The sequence below is a fragment of the Lygodium microphyllum genome, chromosome 11 (assembly GCF_053477565.2).
Source record: "Lygodium microphyllum isolate KBCC chromosome 11, Lygodium_microphyllum_v1.1.10, whole genome shotgun sequence".
NCBI classification, from domain to species: Eukaryota; Viridiplantae; Streptophyta; class Polypodiopsida; order Schizaeales; family Lygodiaceae; genus Lygodium; species Lygodium microphyllum.
The window spans coordinates 159,288,093-159,300,394 of NC_141145.1; the positions used below are offsets into that span (position 1 = coordinate 159,288,093).

Genomic DNA, 12,302 nt, shown 5'->3' on the forward strand with positions numbered 1-12,302 from the left:
AAACAATCTTGGGGAGATAAGAGACAAGTGTCTAGAACAAGTGTAAGAGGTGGGTTAGGCTTCCTGTTTTGAAAGTTGGAGGGAAAGATAAAAAGCTTTGCATTCTCAAAATAGCCTTACCAATGCTATGTTGAGATTGGGGGGGGTGGGGGGGTCTGCCCATCTGACATGGGAAATTTTGGAAATTTACGGAGGCGCAAAGACTACAGTCACTATTCTTGGATACGCCCTGTTTTCCCTGGACCACCATAGCCTATCTTTGGCTCTGGAAATTTTTGGAGCCACATGCAATTGCAACGCCTGTCTCTGGATGAGAGGAGGCGTCGGATGATTTTTCAGCATTTTTTTAAAAAAATTCAATGGTCTGATGGATGAAACTAAATATCAATGTCATCATACATTTCTCCTTCCTCGGCATCCGGCAGCAGGACGTAGTTCTCATCCTCTCCCCCAATTCCATCGACTTCCCTGTCGCCTTCTTCGCCATCATCACCCTCGGCATCATCGCCACCACCGTTAACCCCATCAACACCCCCGCCGAGATGCTCAAGCAGATCCTCGACTCGAAGGCCAAGCTCATCGTCACCATCCCAGAGCTCCTTCACAAGGTCACAGAGTCTGGCTGGCCCATCATCCTCATCAATGAGGAGAAACACCATGTTGATGCTCAACCACAAGTCAAATTGCTCACAGATGTTGTCCGGGTAGTTGTCTCATACCATGTCCCCGCAATTAACATCAAGCAAACCGACTGTGCTGCGTTACTCTACTCCTCTGGCACAACCGAGGCTAGCAAAGGTGTTGTCCTGTCTCATCGCAACTTTATTGCTGCAGCTTTGATGATCAACACGGATGCGGATTTGCATGATGAGAGGGATCTTTCCTTTTTGTGTATCATCCCCATGTTCCATGTGTATGTCTTGTCAGTAATTGTGTTTGGTCAGCTTCAGAGGGGCAATTCCATCATCACTATGCCCAAGTTTGATTTCCTTCAGATGCTGGAAACGATTGAATCTTATCGAATCTCAAACCTTTCCTTGGTGCGTCTTCATCGATAATTGGAGGAGGTTGAATCAACTGTGGAACATTGAGTCGAGAAGGGCAGGAAGGCTGCAGATACTATACAAAGGATTAAGGAAGGCCGGTGCACTACTTTATTACAATCCTAATCTAAGAATATCTTTGTGGCCCTCGATTGATGCAACAAAGCAGGGAATCCTGAGTATCTGGGAGGAAGCCGATGTGATAAAGGAAAGCGAGGAGGAGGAAAAAAAAAAAAGCTGACCCATAAACGGATGCAGCCCTCCACCAGCGCCATTATCATCGTCTACGCCTCTGTCATCTGATACAACTAGGACAACCAGATCTTAAGCAAGAACCACAGGTCAACCAGGAGAATGCATTTACTGTTATCAGCTCCCTGAGTGCAGTGCTCGAATTTCTGATCTCAAAGAATAGCATTGAAGGGAGAAACTTGGTCAAATCTCTATTTGATATCCTTGGCAATTTATTCAAGCTACCTATCATTTGCAATGATGAAATGCTCGTTGGTGCACACATTGGAGGCACATCAACTTTGAGTACCGGGGTGTTTTATGTTCAACAGCTTACATTGGAGATTCTTGAAAGAATAGCCAGGAGTTTGACACAGGAGAATGGATCGGTGGCAGAGAGTTATGACATTGACTTCCTTGTGGAGTTCATACATGGAACTATAGATATTGCAACTCGCAATCAGGCCTTGAGTTTTCTATTGGTACTCGGAGGAACAGGAATTCATCTTATGGATGGGATGTTTTTTTTTCTTCAGGAGCTAGAGGCTTTAAGATCAATGAGAAGTTTATTAAGTTCACAGTAATTGGAATATACATTGATGAAGAGGATATCCCCTAACTCTCTCCAAAGCTCAAAGATGGTAGCTTTCCTGGGCTGAAGAGAAGTTCTGAATTTCCTCTCCAACACATAGCTGAAGGATTTAGACAAATACAATCAGCTGCAGTTGTTGATGAGGATGAATCTGAGCTTATAGAAGGAGAACCATTCTGTCCAGCTTGCTTACAGATCACCCTAATCTCTATTAACACGGAAAGAAGAGTGGAGATAGAAATAAAATAGAAGGATCTTTGGTTACCAAGCTCTTACACAAACTCTACGATTTTGACAAGCAATATAGTGATCTTTGGGACCAAAAATTTGAGTTCTTCTTGTTAGCCTCTTTCCTTGTTGAATCTTGAACCCTGTGTTCAACACCTCTTACACAAACTCTACGACAACATATTAAGATCCTAGTGAATTTCTTGGAATTTAACTCATTCTAACGAGTACTCCGCGGTTTAGGTGTTTTAGATTTATGCCAATTTGTTTAACTCTTGAAGATAGTTGCGTTATCATTCCATAAAAAGATGACTCGTTGTCTATGCGTAAATTGATTTTTAAACCCTAACTTATCATTTTTAAGGTCAGGCATAGGCCAGGTTGATTCCAACTAATCTTCCTAAAAATTCATGCTAAACAACCAACCTTTTACCTAATAATTTATGCAGTTGACAAACAATAATTGTCTAGTGTTATGCATCGTAAGAATTATTTCATGCCTTGCACTTTCCTAAGGATTCCTAGCACTTTCCATGATGATTCAACTTGCGAAGGGGATATGGGTTAATAATGCGATATGCAATTTATACTTCCATGTTTAAATGAGGTATACTATTTTAATTCTGTTCTATAACAATGGACATTAATCTAATTTTAATTCATTGCACTGCATAAAACTATTTACTAGAAATGCACTTATGTGGCCTTTATCTTGCTTGTTTTATTGAAAATATTAATGACTAAATTCCTCCATCGTGAGCTAATTTATTTAACACAACAAATTGCATCCTATTTCCAACAATTATCCTTTGCACGATTGAGTTATAACAATACCAAATAAAAATGATGAAGGAAAACCTGGACTTGGGGTGAGATATCCACGTGGATGCTAGGAGACGATCCTCTTGTGGCTGTGCCTTGGGCTTTCTTAGGAGGCATTGCAATACCGTCTTTCCGTCATGGATGCAGCTTTACAACTCCTTTTTGAAATTCCACCGTGGCTCCCTTTTTCAATAACTTGCACCGTCCGTCGAAAGTAGTTTTAGAAGGCTTTCTCCTTGAAGTAGGGATTTCAAAAGTGTGTGTTTCAAAATCTTTCGCGAAAAAGATCCATTAAAGCCATGGGAAAGGCTTAATTGCCTTGTAAAGACTCGCATGAACAGGGAATAAAAGGTGTAAAACAAAAGGGATTATAAGGGTCCTTAGGGAGGAAATTTCGTGGATGGGGTGTTATATATAAGGGCACATGAAGGCTTTTGAAATTCTCGGGGGGGGGGGGGGGGGGGGGGGGGGGGGGGAATAGGGGTTGTTTTGACAATCCCTTACAAACCTCAGCTAGGAGGGAAAAGAAAAAAAGACATGAAAGGCCTAAGGGGGTTTTAAAACATGGGGAAAGAAAAGGCCCTTTGGGGTAACCTTTAATGGGGGAAAAGGCCCTAAGGGAGTCTTACAGAAGAATTTTTAAGGGTGTAAACAAGAGGGTATAGAAAGGGCCTAAAAAGCCCTAAGGGGGAAATTCCAAGGGGGGGAAAAAGTAGCCTTTAAAGGATAAACCTTTTGGGAGGGGAAAAAAAACCTAAGGGAGCCCTTAGAGAGATTTATGAACATGGGGTGGCAAGGGACCTTTAAGGTCAAAGTTTTTTTTGGGGGGGGAAAGGGGGCTTTATAAAGCCTTAAGGAGGGGAATTTTAAGGGGAAAAAAAGGTGGCCTTAAAGGCTATAGGACAATGGCTCAAAGCCCTTAGGAAACAAAATTGGAGGGAGGGGGTAGTCCAAAGGCCCACAAGAAGGGGGCCTAAGGTAGCACAACCTTGAAAGTTTCCAAGGCTTGCTAGAAAGCCATGTGTGGGGGGGGGGCAAAGAAGCTATAGCCGACGGGCTTCGTGGCCAGCTGGCGGCCTATAGTCGAATGGGAAACGTGGCGGTAGACGGCGTACTCCTCATCGAAAGGAAGAGAGAGAGGCGGCGCTCTACCTGGCAGCAACCACTCAAATTAACAACTCCTCCTTCCTCAAACTTTATGGCATCATAGAGCTTCACTCCCTGCATAGAGCCTTTTCGTCCTCCTCCTCCCACTTGCATCCCCCCAGTTAAATAGGTAAGGGGAGGGGAATCCTCCCTCCCCTACGTGGCGAGGCGCATGAGCACCAGCTTTGGCAAGCTCCAGCAAGGAGCTTGCCCACCATACTAATCCTCTCTTCATCCAACTCGACAGTCGGTTGGAGGAGAGGGAAAATAATTAAAAATTTTACTTTTATCCAAAGAATAATTCCATTATCTTTTATTGGGTAGTTCGCTCGTGCCTACGCCTTTGGGATATTATAGTTCGGCCCATCATCTTGCTAAAGATTATTCCCTTGCACGTGATGGTTAATAGGACTTGACTGTCTACTAACTTGTTGGAGAGAACTAATATTACTCCAATAGGTGCCAGCCAAATGGTCAGACTTTCCACAAATATTACATTTGACGTTTGGACAATTTCGAGGGTAGTGCTAGTTGCCACACCATTTACAACTAGATCTTGATGGGCCACCCTCTTTAGGGCGTCAACTCCCTATCAGATTGTGTTGTTTTTTAAGGAAATTAACATCAATTGCTATTTATCTATATTTTCGGCAATCATGTCAGTGTAATGCTTATGATGGGACCTAAAATGGGCTGGCACTAGCTATAGCACTAGCTAGACCTCATGCTCATGAGACACAAACACCCTCACGGCTTCACGGACCAGGAGCGTCAATCTAATGCTAAAGGACAAACTGCCCTAAAGCGTAATTCCTACGTTTATAGTTTATAGTCCAACATTTCCCTAAAACTCCTCAAAGGGATAACCCTTATACATTGGCAATGCCATGATCACATACATATGGAGGCACTCCACCGACTAATAGTCAGAGCCCCACTGCAGCTCTCCTACATCTCAGGGATTGGCCCTTTGATGCGCTGCTAAACATATAACACAAACGAACACCAATTCCTCTCAAGGTACCAATATTTTACATTCCAGGATGTACCATTCCTCACTACAATTTCCCCTTAGGATCCAATGGCTAACCTATGGCTTAGGACATCCTCTCATGCTCATCATTGGTCACAACCTAAGAAAGACAAGTGCCATGCATCTAGGAGGTTTTTCTGATACCTTTAAATTATTATGCTTAATGCAAATCGTGTATGGCTATGTGCTCATACAAAAGAAAGATCAGCATCGTGAATGGTGCATAAAGCATTCTTTCCATGAATTTCACTAACGCGTGCTGCGTTGAAAGGAGGCACCGAGCCATATGCTCATGCTACCATCCTCTTTATTCAAACCATTTCCTATATGCCAAGTGCAATGCATAAATCAAATCTTTTCTTTATCTTTCAATATTTCAGGCCCTCTTCATCTAACTCTTAGCATTTTGTATCCTTGACCAGTTAGATAGGGTTTCTATGCATTTTTTCCTTTTATAAGAACGATAAATACACAAAAAACATAGAAACGGGGACCAACTGAGGCCAACCTCGTGCTTTGCCATCGTTATACATTGCACAAACATAGATATAATTTTTCCTAATTTTCCTCAGCCTATTTTCTATTTTTTCCTATTTTTAAATCTATTTTTTCTATTTTTAGGTATTTTTCCTATTTTTCTTTAATAAATAATGATTGAAAATAAAAATTGATTGTGGGCTATGGCCCTTAGGTTCATTGACAGTAAAAACTTAGATTTAGTTGGTGTGACATATCATATTTCTCATTTATATAGCAAAAACCCCAAATTTACCCTTAAAACGCGTGTTTTTAATGTATTTTAATACTAGTTCCGGCCATGTAGCCTTATATTTTTTTTTTTCCAGGCTGCAAACAATTGAAACTCATGGCAAACAATATCATAATGAACTTTCATCCCATATGAACAAGGTTTCATAAAGCAAATAGCATAAAAAGATCATTTTTCTCTATAAAAATAACATTACCACTTATTTTTAGGTCTCGGTTTCTTGGTCTTGATTACGGGACTGATTTCTAGCATGCATTTAATGCTCAGCATCTTCAAGAACAACATTCTTCATGTCTTCATCCATCCGGAAGCAATCCGGTCTCATCCGGACAAGCTTTCCTTCATCATTCTTCATTGTCTTCTTCCACACAAGAACAGCCCCGTAAGGGAGAGAGAGGGAGGAGAGAGAAAGACTAGATTTCCATCTCTTCATTCCCACAGCCATTTCACGGGCGAAGACAGGCGATAAGACTAGCAAGAAAGGAGAAGATCAGCCCCATGATCGATTGTATGGGTTGCTTTCAGCTTGCATACTCCATCTCCATCATGAGAGGGCGTAAAAAAAAATGGCGTGAAGATGGCGCCTTCATGCCTCATTCTCTCTCCACGTTTTTTATGCGTCTTGATAAAAAATTTGAAGGGGGGGTTAAAATGTCCCAAAGGGCACCCCTTTTGGCCCTCTCAAATGTCCACCTTTTCATATCTTGCCCATTTTGTGGCCATTTCCCCGTCCGGGCTCCAAATCGAGCTCTGAAAAATCCTTGGCATCCGGCTTGACATCTTGCATTCGCTGGCAACTCTATACAACCTGCACGAAAATCTGAAAAATTATCAAAAATCAACAAGTGTCACTTGGGTGCCTTTAAAGTACTTGACGCTTAAAATCGTCTTAGCTGGAGCCGCCGCCTTCAACGTTGAATATTTTTCCCTTGATATTCGTAATTTTTAGCTATTTTTAAGCACTTCTTGCCATCAAAACTCCGCTCTCATTGGCGACCACGGGATAGGGCGACTCAGCCCGTGGAATCCCACAACAAATCTGCATAAAACAACCAAAGGAAGCATCAAGCTGATACAAAATAGATACACTTAAACACATCACAATGCTCACCCTACCCCCTGACAAAACCAAGGCATGACATCCACAAGGAGTAGGCCTAGCATAATTTGATAGAAGGTCTGAAGCTAGTCATTAACCAACTGCTCCAACATGGCCAAACTAAAAAGAACTATCAAAGAAGTTTCCCTAAGTGGTGGTCTGAACTACCAACCTAACTAAGGACAACACAACCAGGAGCTCCTACTAGGCGAGGACTCCTATAGCCTGATCAAGAAGTATTTTCTTTTAGCACATTTCTTCTTTTAGGTTTTATTTTATTGACATACTTGGGCATGTAAAAAGGAGGGAGCTGAGCGTAGTGACCCAAGGAGAACAGGGCATCGGCCTCAAGTCTTGTCTCGGTACCCAAGAACCTACCAAGCCCTCGCAAGGCAACACTTAATCCTTTTTTTACGCTCACTTTTATTTTCTCTCCAACCTTCCTTATTTCTTTCTTTTCTAGCAAGATGCCACCCCTAGGAAGACAAGGCATCGGCCCTGGGTTGGACTTGTCCCCAGGAACCTATCAGGCCTTCGCAAGGCGATGATCAACTGCTCATAACTTTTCCTTTCTTTTCTTTTCTATTTTTATAGGGGTTAGAACCCCTTTTTACACACCTCTGTATATTTTTATTGTCTTTAAGATATTCAAGGTTTCTTTCCTCTATCATCATTATTTTTCTTCTGACAAGCTTCTCTAACTGCCTCACAACTAACAAGAACTCCTAGAACAGCCACCTAGCAGGCTAGCAGAATAGGGTTACTAGGACTTCCATCTAAAACAGGTCTTTTGGTGTCGGGCAATGTCTTTACAGGAGGCAACGACTACTCAGACCTCCCTCAAACATATGAACCTAAACCTGGGACGTCATGCCTTGGACGCCGGTCCCCAATAAGATAAGAAAATCCCCTACAAGTACACAAACACATATAGCAGAAGAACACCGTACTCATAAAGGAGAGATATCACCTGGATAGGGCCACGAGAAGCTTCCACGCAACAAAGGCTCCTTCCAAGCTCTTCTTCGAACCTGTCTAGCACAAAACTAAAACAAGAAACCATTAACTGCACCTGCACTAAACAGACAACTGGCCCACTTGGCCTAATGAAATAAAGCACTTCACTACAAAACTTGATCGGCCCTCTTGGCCTAATGAAATAAAATAGAATAGCACCTACACATCCCTCCCCGAAATAGTATAGATATACAATAATAGGCTCCTTCCCAAGGAGGAAAAACATGCTTGCAGCCCTAAACTAAATGCATAAGGTTATGACCCATCCCTCCTGCATATATAGCAAGAGGCATACGCATAACATGTTGTCTAATCAGCCTATGGGTTGTCTAGGATAATAACAGTAGATTGGTCTCGGCTACTATTTGCATCACCCATATCAACCATCTTCTGCCATATATTGCATGCTCTGATAACATTCCCCACAAGCGACCGGGTCCTGTTTCATCATTGATAACAATATCCAAACTAGGACCACAATTGAAGAAGAGGTATTCCTCATAAGCAAGATTTTCCAGTGAATCCACAAATTGATTCCAGTAATGTGGAATCAGCTGAAAAGACACTCTCTCAAACTCCTCAAATAGGGTCATCGCAGTCCAATGATACATACAGAGAATGGGATTCCGCACTCTGTATGTCCCATCTAGTTGATTCAGGATCAACTGGGAATCCCCTTTTACTAAAAACCGATGAATACCACCTTGCTTGGCAATATGCAGTCCTATAATCAAGGCTTTATACTCCACCATATTGTTAGTGAATCCTACCCCGAGATAAGCAGCTAATTTCATCGTAACTCTACATCGGGGATCTCGGATTACTACTCCAATACTCCCTTTTTTATTAGGGCCCCTGGACGCTCCGTCAAAATATAATGTATACATCCACCATGGGTTTACACAGCCTGCCATCATGAACTTCTCTATTCGTAGTTATGATAATGAAAGTTTAGCATGTTTAGAGGATGAACTGACGGCTCCATCCCACCTTCTTCATTGAACTCAACAGGGATGCTTGTCAACAGTCGTAAGCAGTGATGGCAGAAGACTTTAATCTCCCACACAAAGGTTCCGTCTTCTTACTCAATCACTTTGTATCCTTTGCTCCACCAGATAAGTTTCCCCTAATGGTATCTCTGCTCCAGATATGGGTGCTCCAAATAAGAAATTAACCGCCCCATCAACCAGCTTTTAAGCTCTTTTCCAGGTCTCAAATCATCCCCGGCGTGGACCCGCAATGCATTTTCTTTGTATTAGCATACTTAGAAATAATAAGGTTTAATCTTATTAAGATTAACCTTATTTTTAAACTCTACTCCCTGTAGATCAGCTAATAGGGCCGTAGACCTATTTTTCCCTAACCTGACAAGGAGCCATCCCATTTAGGTTCTAGCTTCCCTGGAAATAGATCCCTATGTGCATCATAATATAGAACTAATTGCCCTTTTTTAAAGGTATACTTCTTCTCTCTAAGGTCATGCAACTGCTTCATCCGACGTTCAGCTACCTCTTGGTGTAGTAAGCTCTGCAACTTTAGCTTATCCAGGTGGGCTATGGTCGTGAAACGTTCAAAAAGGGAATCCTCATCTCCCAGAGAATGGTTAATTGCAAACCGTATGGTTAGCAACTCAATTTCAAGGGGTAACACACACTCTTCCCCATAAACCAATTTAAATGGAGTATGGCCGGTAGCTTTCTTGAACGTGGTATTGTATGCCCATACTGCCACATACAGCTTCCTGTCCCAGTCTCGTTTCTTCTCAGAGACTATCTTAGATAAGATACCCACAAGCTGCTTATTAGTACTTTCCACCTGCCCATTTGCTTGCGGATTATAAGGAGTCGTTTTATTGTGCTTGATTTGCCAAGCTTCAGTCAAGCTTTTGATCACTTTATTCAAAAAATGGATTTCACAGTCCGATACTAATTCTTTCGGGGGACCAAAACGACAGATAATCTGCTCTAAAAGGAAACTTGCAGTCTCTTTTGCATTGTCCTGCCTCGTTGTCCATGCTTCTGACCATTTTGTAAAATAATCAGTGGCTACTATAATATACCTCTTCTCTGTAGTAGACGACGGGGTGATAGGACCCACAAAATCAATGCTCCACTTCTCCAATGGAAGGATAGCCATGATAGGCCTAAGTGGGCGTTTCCTAATCTCTATGTTGTCATGTCTTTGATAGGTATCACATCTCTTAACATACTCAAAGGATTCTTGAAAGATGGACGGCCACCAATATCCAGCTCGTAAAGCTTTCTGCGCTGTCAACAGTCCTGCAAAGTGCCCTTCACATGCAGAGTCATGGCAATCTTCTAGGATAAAAGAAACCTCGTCAGGCATCACACATAGGTGATAGATATCATCAACACCTTGCCGATATAGCGTCCCTACAGGAATCGCAATAGGCTGTGCCATGGCGACAATCGGATTAACAACAGGAGCTTGAACGGATGCCTTCACCCCCCCACTTGAAGTGGGTAGACTTGGTGGAGGAGAGGAAGAACTTACGCTTCCTCCCGCACCTAACGGAATATGTGGAGCAGTTGGGTGACTAAGAACACTGCTTCTTATACGTACTGGGCTACTCCTTACAGGAGAATAACGGCTTACGCTCTCCAACTGCCATCTAGCCCTCTCAGCACATTCTGCTTTTTGGATTTCGGCTTGACGGTCCTTGTTAGAGGACATAATCCAACTTTCTTTTGGTCCCTAGAAACCCTAGATTCGAAAACCACCACTTATAAGTGGCTCCTGGTAGACACACCACTGATGGGACCTAAAATGGGCCAGCACTGGCTATAGCACTAGCCAGACCTCATACTCATTACACACAAACACCCTCACGGCCTCGCGGACCAGGAGCGTCAATCTAATGCTAAAGGACAAACTTCCCTAAAGATTAATTCTTGCGTTTATAGTTTATAGTCCAACATTTCCCGAAAACTCCTCAAAGGGATAAGCCTTATACATTGGCAATGCCACGATCACACACATATGGAGGCACTCCACCGACCAATAGTCAGAGCCTAACTGCAGCTCTTCTACATCTCAGGGATTGGCCCTTTGATGCGCTGCTAAACATATAACACAAGAGAACACAAACTCCTCTCAAGGTACCAATATTTTACGTTCTAGGATGTACCATTCCTCACTATAATTTCCCCATTAGGACCCAATGGCTAACCTATAGCTTAGGACATCCTCTCATGCTCATCGTTGGTCACAACCTAAGGAAGACAGGTGCCATGCATCCAGGAGGTTTTTTTGATACCTTTAAATTATTATGCTTAATGCAAATCGTGTATGGCTATGTGCTCAGACAAAAGAAAGATCAGCATCGTGAATGGTGCTTAAAACATTCTTTCCATGAATTTCACTAAAGCGTACTTGTAACGTGTCCACTAACATCCTCTAGGACACGTCTTAGCAGTCCATCGGAAAGGGTGTCTAGAAGACTCCACGCGGCACTCCCATGGAATGTTGCGGGTTTTGTAATCTAGGACTTTCCGCGTCTGCCCCGTAACGGAAGTGTCCTGGGCGCTTTCCACTTAGGATCGAACGGAATTGTTTGGTCGTTTGCTAACAGCGACTAGCGTCAGACCTGATCGAACTACTTTACGCAGAACGCCCGGTCTGAAGCGAATTCATGCTGCACTTGGTTCAAGGAGAATAGGAAACGAGAGGGATGCAAGGCCCGACCTCTCTGCCAAAAGGCATAGTCCCATTCCGTTCCCCTAAAACAGCCTGAATCGGGTAATCGGTACTTCCAAGTCATTGTTCTCCCTGCTTGTTTTGGTGATGACGATCATCCTCTGACCATCGAAGATCTTGAGAAAAGTTCCCGGCTAACCGGGACCACCCATCCGTAGGACGGACCCATGGTCCATCCTCCGCACTTTCCTCGGTTTGTTTTAATTATGTAATTACCTACCACATTAGTTTGACACATACAAACAGCTTCCTTGATTAACCCTGTTAAGCACTGGTTCCTTCACGTAATCTTATCACAGGACATAAAGAAAACAATGTCAAACAACTCCTTTATTATCATTATATCCTTTTATCTTTGAAATACAAGGAGTTCCCGCCCGTAGGCGTATTCATAATCCGCCCGAAGGCTATCCAGTAATCCTTCCTGTGATTACTATCCCAAGTTTCCGCCCGTAGACTAGTATGCGGGCCTCGAGATCCAATCCCGAGTCACGTTAGTCTCTTGTGCAGGACCCGGAAGGCGAGGGATTTACAGCCAGAGCCCCCCCTGGCACCCAAGCGTCCTCCTGCTCCAAGCAGAACTCAACGGAGAGACCTCTCACGGC

The 12,302-nt window shown here is 43.0% G+C and overlaps 1 pseudogene; it reads left to right on the forward strand.

Moving 5' to 3' along the window:
* The first annotated feature begins 328 nt into the window (after positions 1-328).
* On the forward strand, positions 329-2,246 carry LOC148029578 (putative CoA ligase CCL7 pseudogene; annotated as a pseudogene).
* Positions 2,247-12,302: the final 10,056 nt, after the last annotated feature.